General features: G+C 41.0%; 1 long non-coding RNA gene across 2 annotated transcripts in view; it reads right to left on the reverse strand.

Moving 5' to 3' along the window:
• Nucleotides 1-12,288, reverse strand: part of LOC140850577 (uncharacterized) — a 497,739-nt gene that overhangs the window by 447,315 nt on the left and 38,136 nt on the right. The gene's annotated exons all lie outside the window — the stretch shown is intronic.

Genomic DNA, 12,288 nt, shown 5'->3' on the forward strand with positions numbered 1-12,288 from the left:
AATCCCAACCACTCAGAGCAACTCTGTTTGCAGCAAGCCAGCCTCTGCCTCTGGGACTCTCTGCCCCCACAGCCATCTCAGTCTGTTTCCTTGGCACTGCCACCACTCCAGTCTCTGCTCTTCTGCAGCCATGCACCCCTGCAGCTGTGCAGCAGCCATATCACTGTGTTGCACAGAGCACTTTATACGGAGTCAATAACAACGTACTGCCCAAATGTGTGTAGTCAGAAAGCAAACCAGGAAAAGGTGATGATCCTGGTCACAGGAACCTTCACTTTATCTACAGTAGCTCACTATTGTTCTTTCCCGTTTCCCATTGCCCCCTGTGGTTTTCCCAAGATCACAGATTTAAGAGTTTCCTGGAGTGATTATCTGCTTTAAAAAGAACACTTCGGGGGAAGGAGCCAGGATGGCGGCGTAAGTAGAGCAGTGGAAATCTCCCAAAAACACAGAGCTATGAAAATATAACAAAGAAAAATCTTCCTAAAATAGAGACAGGACACAGGACAACATCCAGACCACATCCACACCTGCAAGAACCCAGCGCCTTGCGAAGGGGGGAAGATACAAGCCCCGGCCCGGCGGGACCCGAGTGCCCGTCCCCCCGGATCCCGGCGGGTGGAAAGAAACCAGAGCGGTTTTTTTTTTGGTGAGTGCTTTTTGAAAGCCTTAAAGGGACGGGCCCCCGTTGCTAGGGAGGCAGGGTGGCGGGACCGGTGAGCAGGTGCCTGGGACCAGCGCCTGAGGACAAAGAATATCCCGTGTTCTCCCTGCGGGACCGGCGGGCGGGTGCCTGAGACCGGCGCCTGAGGACGGAGGAAATCGCGCGTTTTTCCCCTTTTTTCTTTCTCTTTTTGGCGACCGCTTTTTGGAAGCCTTAAAGGGACAGGGACCCCGGTGCTAGGGAGGCAGGGTGGCGGGACCGCTGAGCGGGTGCCTGGGACCGGCGCCTGAGGACAAAGAATATCCCACGTTTTTCCCTGCGGGACCTGGGGGGCGGGTACCTGAGACCGGCACTTGAGGACAGAGGAAATCGCACGTTTTTCCCCTTTTTTTTTCCTCTTTTTTGCGAGTGCTTTTTGGAAGCCTAAAAGGGACAGGGACCCCAGTGCTAGGGAGGCAGGGCGGCGGGACTGGTGAGCGGGTGCCTGGGACCGGCGACTGAGGACAAAGAATATCGCACGTTTTTCCCTATGGGACCGGTGGGCGGGTGCCTGAGACCGGAACCTGAGGACGGAGGAAATCGCGCGTTTTTCACCTTTTTTTCTCTCTTTTTGGAGAGTGCTTTTTGGAAGCCTTAAAGGGACAGGGACCCCGGTGCTAGGGAGGAAGGGCAGCGGGACTGGTGAGCGGGTGCCTGGGAACAGGGCCTGAGGACAAAGAATATCGAGTGTTCCTTCCCTGCGGGACCGGTGGGTGGGTGCTTTTTGGAAACCTTGAAAGGACAGGGACCCTGGTGCTAGGGAGACAGGGCAGCAGGACCAGTGAGCGGGTGCCTGGGACCAGCACATGAGGACAAAAAAAAAAAAAAAAAAAAAATCGCGTGTTTTTTCATTTTTTTTTCTTTCTGTTCCCTCTCTCATTGTTGCTGTTGTTGTTTTGGTTTGGAGAGTGCTTTTTGGAAGTCTTAAAGGGGCAGGACAAGTCACTTAGACCAGAGGCAGGGAATCTGGGGATCTCTGGGCACTCTAACCCCCTGGGCACCAGGGAGCACAGAGGCCCCTTACGGAGATAAATAGCCCCCCGGCCGCTCCCCCACAAACGGGGCTCCACCATTTTGGAGGAACAGCCCCAGCCAGGCCAAGCCCACAGCAACAGCGAAGATAAACCCCAAAGCAACTGGGCAGGAAGCAGAAGCCCTGTCTGCGCACAGCTGCCCAGTACAAGCCACTAGAGGTCGCTATTCTCCCAGGAAAAGGCCACAAACCAACAAGAAGGGAAGCTCTTCCGGCAGTCATTTGTACCAGATCTGCAAACTATCTCTATCACCATGAAAGGCAAAACTACAGGCAGACAAAGATCACAGAGACAACACCTGAGAGGGAGACAGACCTAACTAGTCCTCCTGAAAAAGAATTCAAAATAAAAATCATCAACATGCTGACAGAGATGCAGAGAAAAATGCAAGAGCAATGGGATGAGATGCAGAGAAAAATGCAAGAGCAGTGGGATGAAGTCCGGAAGGAGATCACAGAGGTCAGGAAGGAGATCACAGAAGTGAAACAAACTCTGGAAGGATTTATAAGCAGAATGGATAAGATGCAAGAGGCCATTGAAGGAATAGAAGCCAGAGAACAGGAACGTGTAGAAGCTGACATAGAGAGAGATAAAAGGATCTCCAGGAATGAAACAACACTAAGAGAAATATGTGACCAATACAAAAGGAATAATATTCGTATTACAGGGATACCAGAAGAAGAAGAAAGAGGAAAAGGGATAGAAAGTCTCTTTGAAGAAATAATTGCTGAAAACTTCCCCAAACTGGGGGAGGAAATAATCGAACAGACCATGGAATTACACAGAACTCCCAACAGAAAGGATCCAAGGAGGACAACACCAAGACACATAGTAATTAAAATGGCAAGGATCAAGGACAAGGAAAGAGTTTTAAAGGCAGCTAGAGAGAAAAAGGTCACCTATAAAGGAAAACCCACCAGGCTAACATAAGACTTCTCGACAGAAACCCTACAGGCCAGAAGAGAATGGCATGATATACTTAATGCAATGAAACAGAAGGGCCTTGAACCAAGGATACTGTGCCCAGCACGACTATCATTTAAATATGATGGCAGGATTAAACAATTCCCAGAAAAACAAAAAGCTGAGGAAATTTGCTTCCCACAAACCACCTCTACAGGGCATCTTACAGGGACTGCTCTAGATGGGAGCACTCCTAGAAAGAGCACAGAACAAAACACCCAACATATGAAGAATGGAGGAGGAGGAATAAGAAGGGAAAGAAGAAAAGAATCTCCAGACAGTGTATATAACAGCTCAATAAGTGAGCTAAGTTAGGCAGTAAGATACTAAAGAAGCTAACCTTGAACCTTTGGTAACCACGAATCTAAAGCCTGAAATGGCAATAAGTACATATCTCTCAATAGTCACCCTAAATGTAAATGCACTTAATGCACCAATCAAAAGACATACAGTAATAGGATGGATAAAAAAGCAAGACCCATCTATATGCTGCTTACAAGAAACTCACCTTAAACCCAAAGATAAGCATAGACTAAAAGTCAAGGGATGGAAAAACATATTTCAGGCAAACAACAGTGAGAAGAAAGCTGGGGTTGCAGTACTAATATCAGACAAAATAGACTTCAAAACAAAGAAAGTAACAAGAGATAAAGAAGGCTACTACATAATGATAAAGGGCTCAGTCCAACAAGAGGATATAACCATTCTAAATATATATGAACCCAATACAGGAGCACCAGCATATGTGAAGCAAATACTGACAGAACTAAAGAGGGAAATAGACTGCAATGCATTCATTGTAGGAGACTTCAACACACCACTCACCCCAAAGGATAGATCCACAAGGGCAGAAAATAAGTAAAGACACACAGGCACTGAACAACACACTAGAACAGATGGACCTAATAGACATCTATAGAACTCTACATCCAAAAGCAACAGGATATACATTCTTCTCAAGTGCACATGGAACATTCTCCAGAATAGACCACATACTAGCTCACAAAAAGAGCCTCAGTAAATTCCAAAATATTGAAATTCTACCAACCAATTTTTCAGACCACAAAGGTATAAAAGTAGAAATAAATTCTACAAAGAAAACAAAAAGGCTCACAAACACATGGAGGCTTAACAACATGCTACTAAATAATCAATGGATCAATGAACAAATCAAAATAGAGATCAAGGAATATATAGAAACAAATGACAACAACAACACTAAGCCCCAACTTCTGTGGGATGCAGCGAAAGCAGTCTTAAGAGGAAAGTATATAGCAATCCAGGCACACTTGAAGAAGGAAGAACAATCCCAAATGAATAGTCTAACGTCACAATTATTAAAACTGGAAAAAGAAGAACAAAGGAGGCCTAAAGTCAGCAGAAGGAGGAACATAATAAAGATCAGAGAAGAAATAAACAAAATTGAGAAGAATAAAACAATAGCAAAAATCAACGAAACCAAGAGCTGGTTCTTTGAGAAAATAAAAAAAATAGATAAGCCTCTAGCCCAACTTACTAAGAGAAAAAGAGAGTCAACACAAATCAACATAATCAGAAATGAGAATGGAAAAATCACGACAGTCTCCACAGAAATACAAAGAATTATTAAAGACTACTATGAAAACCTATATGCCAACAAGCTGGAAAACCTAGAAGAAATGGACAACTTCCTAGAAAAATACAACCTCCCAAGACTGACCAAGGAAGAAACACAAAAGTTAAACAAACCAATTACAAGCAAAGAAATTGAAACGGTAATCAAAAAACTACCCAAGAACAAAACCCCGGGGCCGGACGGATTTACCTCAGAATTTTATCAGACACACAGAGAAGACATAATACCCATTCTCCTTAAAGTGTTCCACAAAATAGAAGAAGAGGGAATACTCCCAAACTCATTCTATGAGGCCAACATCACCCTAATACCAAAACCAGGCAAAGACCCCACCAAAAAAGAAAATTACAGACCAATATCCCTGATGAATGTAGATGCAAAAATACTCAATAAAATATTAGCAAACAGAATTCAACAGTATATCAAAAGGATCATACACCATGACCAAGTGGGGTTCATCCCAAGGATACAAGGATGGTACAACATTCGAAAATCCATCAACATCATCCACCATATCAACAAAAAGAAAGACAAAAACCCATGATCATCTCCATAGATGCTGAAAAAGCATTTGACAAAATTCAACATGCATTCATGATAAAAACTCTCAGCAAAATGGGAATAGAGGGCAAGTACCTCAACATAATAAAGGCCATATATGATAAACCCACAGCCAGCATTATACTGAACAGCGAGAAGCTGAAAGCATTTCCTATGAGATCGGGAACCAGACAGGGATGCCCACTCTCCCCACTGTTATTTAACATAGTACTGGAGGTCCTAGCCACGGCAATCAGACAAGACAAAGAAATACAAGGAATCCAGATTGGTAAAGAAGAAGTTAATCTGTCACTATTTGTAGATGACATGATATTGTACATAAAAAACCCTAAAGACTCCACCCCAAAAATACTAGAACTGATATCGGAATACAGCTAAGTTGCAGGATACAAAATTAACACACAGAAATCTATAGCTTTCCTATACACTAACAACGAATCAATAGAAAGAGAAATCAGGAAAACAATTCCATTCACTATTGCATCAAAAAGAATAAAATACCTAGGAATAAACCTAACCAAAGTGAAAGACTTATACTCTGAAAACTACAAGTCACTCTTAAGAGAAATTAAAGGGGACACTAATAAATGGAAACTCATCCCATGCTCATGGCTAGGAAGAATTAATATCGTCAAAATGGCCATCCTGCCCAAAGCAATATACAGATTTGATGCAATCCCTCTCAAATTACCAGCAACATTCTTCAATGAATTGGAACAAATAATTCAAAAATTCATATGGAAACACCAAAGACCCCGAATAGCCAAAGCAATCCTGAAAAAGAAGAATAAAGTAGGGGGGATCTCACTCCCCAACTTCAAACTCTACTACAAAGCCATAGTAATCAAGACAATTTGGTACTGGCACAAGAACAGAGCCACAGACCAATGGAACAGACTAGAGAATCCAGAAATTAACCCAAACATATATGTTCAATTAATATTTGATAAAGGAGCCATGGACATACAATGGCAAAATGACTGTCTCTTCAACAGATGGTGCTGGCAAAACTGGACAGCTACATGTAGGAGAATGAAACTGGACCATTGTCTAACCCCATATACAAAGGTAAACTCAAAATGGATCAAAGACCTGAATGTAAGTCATGAAACCATTAAACTCTTGGAAAAAAACATAGGGAAAAACCTCTTAGACATAAACATGAGTGATCTCTTCTTGAACATATCTCCCCGGGCAAGGAAAACAACAGCAAAAATGAGCAAGTAGGACTACATTAAGCTGAAAAGCTTCTGTACCGCAAAAGACACCATCAATAGAACAAAAAGGAACCCTACAGTATGGGAGAATATATTTGAAAATGACAGATCCAATAAAGGCTTGACGTCCAGAATATATAAAGAGCTCACACGCCTCAACAAACAAAAAACAAATAACCCAATTAAAAAATGGGCAGAGGAACTGAACAGACAGTTCTCCAAAAAAGAAATACAGATGGCCAAGAGACACATGAAAAGATGCTCCACATCGCTAATTATCAGAGAAATGCAAATTAAAACTACAATGAGGTATCACCTCACACCAGTAAGGATAGCTGCCATCCAAAAGACAAACAACAACAAATGTTGGCGAGGCTGTGGAGAAAGGAGAACCCTCCTACACTGCTGGTGGGAATGTAAATTAGTTCAACCATTGTGGAAAGCAGTATGGAGGTGCATCAAAATGCTCAAAACAGACCTACCATTTGACCCAGGAATTCCACTCCTAGGAATTTACCCTAAGAACGCAGCAATCAAGTTTGAGAAAGACAGATGCACTCCTATGTTTATCGCAGCACTATTTACAATAGCCAAGAATTGGAAGCAACCTAAATGTCCATCGGTAGATGAATGGATAAAGAAGATGTGGTACATATACACAATGGAATACTACTCAGCCATAAGAAGTGGAAAAATCCAACCATTTGCAGCAACATGGATGGAGCTGGAGAGTATTATGCTCAGTGAAATAAGCCAAGTGGAGAAAGAGAAATACCAAATGATTTCACTCATCTGAGGAGTATAGGAACAAAGGAAAAACTGAAGGAACAAAACAGCAGCGGAATTACAGAACCCAAAAATGGACTAACAGGTACCAAAGGGAAAGGAACTGGGGAGGATGGGTGGGCAGGTAGGGATAAGGGGGGGGATTAGCATGCATGGGGGGGAGGGAGAAAGGGGAGGGTGGGCTGCACAACACAGAGAGGACAAGTAGTGACTCTACAACATTTTGCTAAGCTGATGGACAGTAACCGTAATGTGGTTGTTAGGGGGGACCTGATATAGGGGAGAGCATAGTAAACATAGTATTCTTCATGTAAGTGTAGATTAAAAATTAAAAAAAAAAAAAGAAAAAGAAAGTAAGAAAAGGGGGACTACTCCTTGACAGGATAAAACTATTGGTAAATCAAAGATCAATGCATGCTTTAAATATCCTTAATGTTGATCACTTAAAGGGTGTCAGATGATCAGCTATGGAGGTACTCTTTTCTGATAATATTCCTTTCTCTTCATTAAAAAAAAAAAAAAAAAGCAGTTCCCGTGTGCTGACCTCCAATGAGTTCTGCACAGTGGTATAGAGGGCATGTCAAAGTGTGGGCAAAGGGTCTGTTTGTTTCTATGCAGAAGATCAAGGCCTAGCTTAGATACCCAGAAAATGAACTAAGATACGATATGAGGAGGAGCTTCCGGCATCAGCACTCTCTGGAGGACTTGTGCCGGGGGATGATCATCAAAAAGCCTCCACAGGGATCCGGACGATGCTGCGGTTGTGGCTGCATCCAGCCCACCGTCTCCTGGACTTGCCATAGGAATGAGGAGGGAGATGTCTAGGCTGGCATGTGCATACAGTGAGACAACGAATTTGACCGGATCTGTACTGTTGGAACTCAACCAGGAGTTGGGAGGGGTGCAAGTTGTAGCACTCCAAAATCTCATGACTATAGACTATCTATGGTTAAAAGAACATATGGGATGTGAACAGATCCCAGAAATGGGCTGCTTTAATTTGTCTGATGGTTCAAGTACAGTTGGACAATATCATATCATAGATAAATTTTCACAAATGCCTAGGGTGCCTAAATGGTTTTCTTGGCTTCACTGGAGATGGATGGTAATTATAGATTTGCTTTGTTTATGTCACCGTATTCCTATTATGTTAATATGTGTGTGCAAATTAGTTAGTAGTTTAAAACCTATACATACTTAAGGTACTATACAAGAAGATATGTCAAAGAAATAATCAATCCTCCCATGTTTCCTTAATATGCTACATCTATAGCTTTTCTTCTTCCTTCCTAATTACAACCCTTAAATAGAATTCGTGCCTCATATCGAATTTACCGAGTATCATAATTCCTCCAGGTGGGAAAGATACCTCGAGACAAGTGCTGGGCATAGAAGCCACAGGGCATAAATCTGCAAAGAAGTAAAAAGCTAACCTTTGCAAACAATATGGCTTCTCTCTCACTTACCAACTTTACATTTCCCTGTATGGCCCTGGAAGATGACTGGTTAGCCAGAGACGGGTAAGATTCCTCAAGGGAGGAACAACCTAAGACAGGCACAGTTCCAGGGGGGCCATCAGGTGAGAATTTGGGGATCAACAGAGGTGAGGCTCAGAACCTCACCCCCCCTGCTTTGAGAGAAATCTTCTGCATCCGTGGATGTCTTGCTGCCCTTGTCTAGCCTGGATTAATACTTGGTCCATAGGCACACACCTGATCATCTACATTTACCTTCTTACAGCACTATACTATGTTTTCTACCTTTATCTTGCATCTACCTACCACTTCAGCATTTTATTAAAAATAAAAATAATAATAATAATAGGAGAAATGTGGGATCAACATATAAATCAAGTACAAAAATCAAACGAATATTCATATTTGACCTGATTGTTTATAGGTCATAATGCATGATCAAAACCAAAAGTTTGTGATGAATGCCCTTGTACTGTTCACCATGTAAGAATTTATTCACTATGTAAGAATTCGTTCACCATGTAAGAACTTGTTCATTATGCTTCAGAAGATTGGAGACTGACGAGAATTAGGCTTGAGATGGATTAATGATTGTACATTGAGCGTTGACCCCCCTATACTGAATTTTATTGTTGTTAACAACCATTTGATCAATAAATATGAGAGATGCCCTCTCAAAAAAAAAAAAAAAAGAACACTTCATGTAGGAAGAGTTCCACATGTAGCTGCCTTCCTAATTGGCTTATTTAACCAACATCCAACTTAAGCTAAAACTGATACTTTAATATCTGTGATCTCATTTTGCAAAATATTTTTTAAGTCCTCATGAGTACCTGTAGACAAGAATCTCACACTTCAAATAATATACATTTTCATAGTTGAATGTGAAGAATATAGAAGTTTCTATGGCCAGGAACCTCACCTGACCCTAAACATCTTGATGATGTAATTGGCCTCCTGCCAGGCTGTTTTCACACCTGTTAGCAATGGGCCATTATTGACTGAGTCACTATACAAAGAGCTCCACCTCGTGCAGAGATGAAGGAGGATTACAGACCTGGAGACTGCTGGATGCAGACATGATTCTAGTACTCCACCTACCACCAGGAGAATAAAGCCGGTATGAACCTTTTTACCCCAAGAATGTTCCATTGTCATTGCTCAGTCTCACCAAATCCATAGTGAACTTTTCACAGGCTGAAACCCTCAGGCAAGACATTGAAACACATAACAAAATATGTATTAAAAACCAAGATTCATTATATCTCAAATGATGTATCATATGCACACATTCTTCTACTATTATTTGTTTCTCAAATCTCACTTGATAAAACAGCAGGTCTCAAACAATAACCTCCCAGAATACTTGAACATTATTTGCATACCTGCCTAACAGTATTAAGTAACATGAAGAGCAATTCAAATACATTTGAGGGGTGCTTGGCCTAACTTAGTCCAAGGAAAACACTTTGAAAGAGCTATGTGTTGTAGAGATGCAATCTCAAAGAGATGACAAAACACAATGTCTGGTCTACATTTCATTTCTTCACTCTTAGATCTGGAGCTGGCCAAAGAGGTCTAAATTAAGCTCAAGGTGATTCTCTTGTGAAATCTAGTGTTTTGCTCAAAGTGCTCAGGAAGAGGTAGAACCCAAGTAGTGTGGAGACAAAATGAAAATGAGATCTACTGCCAGGGCATACAGTAAGGGGGGACTGCCCAGGACAGAGGGTGACAACACTCTGTATATACCCTCATTCACCTCCTCCAGACTTTAGGTCTTGTCAGCCAGAAGGTGAGAGAATGGAAGAGCATCTATACTGCTAGTTATACCTGTTCCCTGTCACCTCTTTGCCCAAACAATGAATGCATTGGCTTTTGGAGACTTCTGGGGGTCAAAAACCCCAATATTAGGAAACTGAACATTACAGTGTAATCAAACTTTGGGTGAGCTAATTAACTTTTTAGAGCCTCAGTTTTTCCTAGCAGCAAAAATAGGATATTATATAAAATGTCCAGTTGGGCACAATGTGTGCTGAGTAAATGCTTATTAGCATTTTCATCACCTACATAGAGCATTTTTGTGAGAATTGTATTTCCACAAATTGTTAAAGTACTTAACAAAACCTGATACATAGTGGGCAAAATCAACCACTTCAATTTTTGTAATAATTTAGTCATTACATCTGAAAAGTTGCTTACTGAAAGTAGGGCTGCTTGCTGAGTTAAAAATGATTGTGTGATAGAAATCTGTAAATTGCAGCACAAACTTCTTTTACTGCTGCCGTAATGACTGTGGCTCAATAAAATGACCCTAGGGATATCAAGAACTCTGTCTCAGCGGTACAAGAATCAACTATGTTGATTTAAATCTTGAAACAGTTCTTGTAAATTGACTGTGCATTTGACCAACTTCCTGTGGTGTTATCAAGGTGATTAAATGTAAACAGACTGAACATACACAGCACAAATACAACTTAAAGGAAATATTGGGATTCATTAGTTATGAATTGGTTTATACTTAACATTTAATGTTTTCTTCTTTTTTCTTTCTGAAGATAGAATTCCAAAACCATGAATTTATTATTGAGTAGAAAAAAGTCAATGCCCTGAAATTCTAATAAAGTTATCTAATTTGAATATATTTTATCTTGAAATTACAATGCATAAGGAAGTAAAAAAGAATTATAATTGTGAGGAAGTATATGCTTTTACTTCTAAGTAAAGTCAAAAACAGAATTTTGGCAGAGGGTAACAGACTATTTCCATGTTCTTTTGACCTCCCAAACTATCTTACTGGGGTTGCTAAGGTTAGTTTAAGGAGAGAGATAGGATGATCTCCAGGAAGAAAGAGAATTGTGACCTTTCATCCAAGTCAGTCTCTCTCACTGTTGACCACCAACAAGTAATCCAGGTCCAAAAAGAGAAACTACTAGGTTATCTCAATCAAGAAAAACAAAAGTGAAACATAAAACTACAGAGAGAAAATATCAGAGGATTTACCACATACTGCTTTGAAAAATAGAATCTTACATAAAAATCCAAATATTATGTAATTTATTTATTTACATATGTATTATGTTTAGTGATCTGTGATCTCTAAATTTCATTTGTATTAAGCATTTTATGTATTTATTTTATTCTTATAAAGTGTTATTCTTAAAAAATAACATTCAACATTATTTTATAAACACCTATGAAATTTTTTTATATTTATATACATTATTAATTTCTACATATTTATATTCTTAAAATTTACATGGTCATAAGTATACAAATGGGCAGGATGTCCCATAATCTTCTGAAGATGTCTCAGCTATTCTTTCTGACATTTTGAGTACATATGCCATTGCTGTAGATTTTCAAAATTAAAGAGATAGAAGCTGCACACACTTTTCTCATTTAACTTTCTGTAGATAAAATGAGAGCTCCTGTGGCCAGGATTCTCACCTGGCCATGGTTGACTAGCTCACTGCACATCTGTGGGCAATACATGGCTGTTGACTCTATAAAAAGAGCTCTGCCCAGTTCTCTGAGCACAACACAGTGGCAGGGCTGCAGGAGAGCAGAGCAGAGGCTGGAGTGGTGGCAGCACAGAGGACAGAGGCCCAGACGACAGCTGTGCAGGACTACTGTGCAGAGAGGTCCACAGGACGGCTGTGTGGACAGAGGGGCCCAGAGGCAGAGACTGGTTTGCTGCATGCAGACTCACTCTGAGTGAATGGGATTTTAGTGACTGAACTGCCACCTGGAAACAAAGTTGGGTATAACCCTTTCACCCCAAGAACGTTTTGCTATCATTTTCTTTGGTCACACTGAATCCATAGCGAACTTGGCCAGGGCTGAAACCCATTGGCAAGACACTTTCCCTTTGAATGTTTTATAAGATCCTCTCTATGTAAGAGTTGCCCAGCAAAATGCCATCAGCCACCTTCAG

Source organism: Manis javanica, chromosome 7 (assembly GCF_040802235.1).
Source record: "Manis javanica isolate MJ-LG chromosome 7, MJ_LKY, whole genome shotgun sequence".
In the NCBI taxonomy this organism is placed as follows: domain Eukaryota; kingdom Metazoa; phylum Chordata; class Mammalia; order Pholidota; family Manidae; genus Manis; species Manis javanica.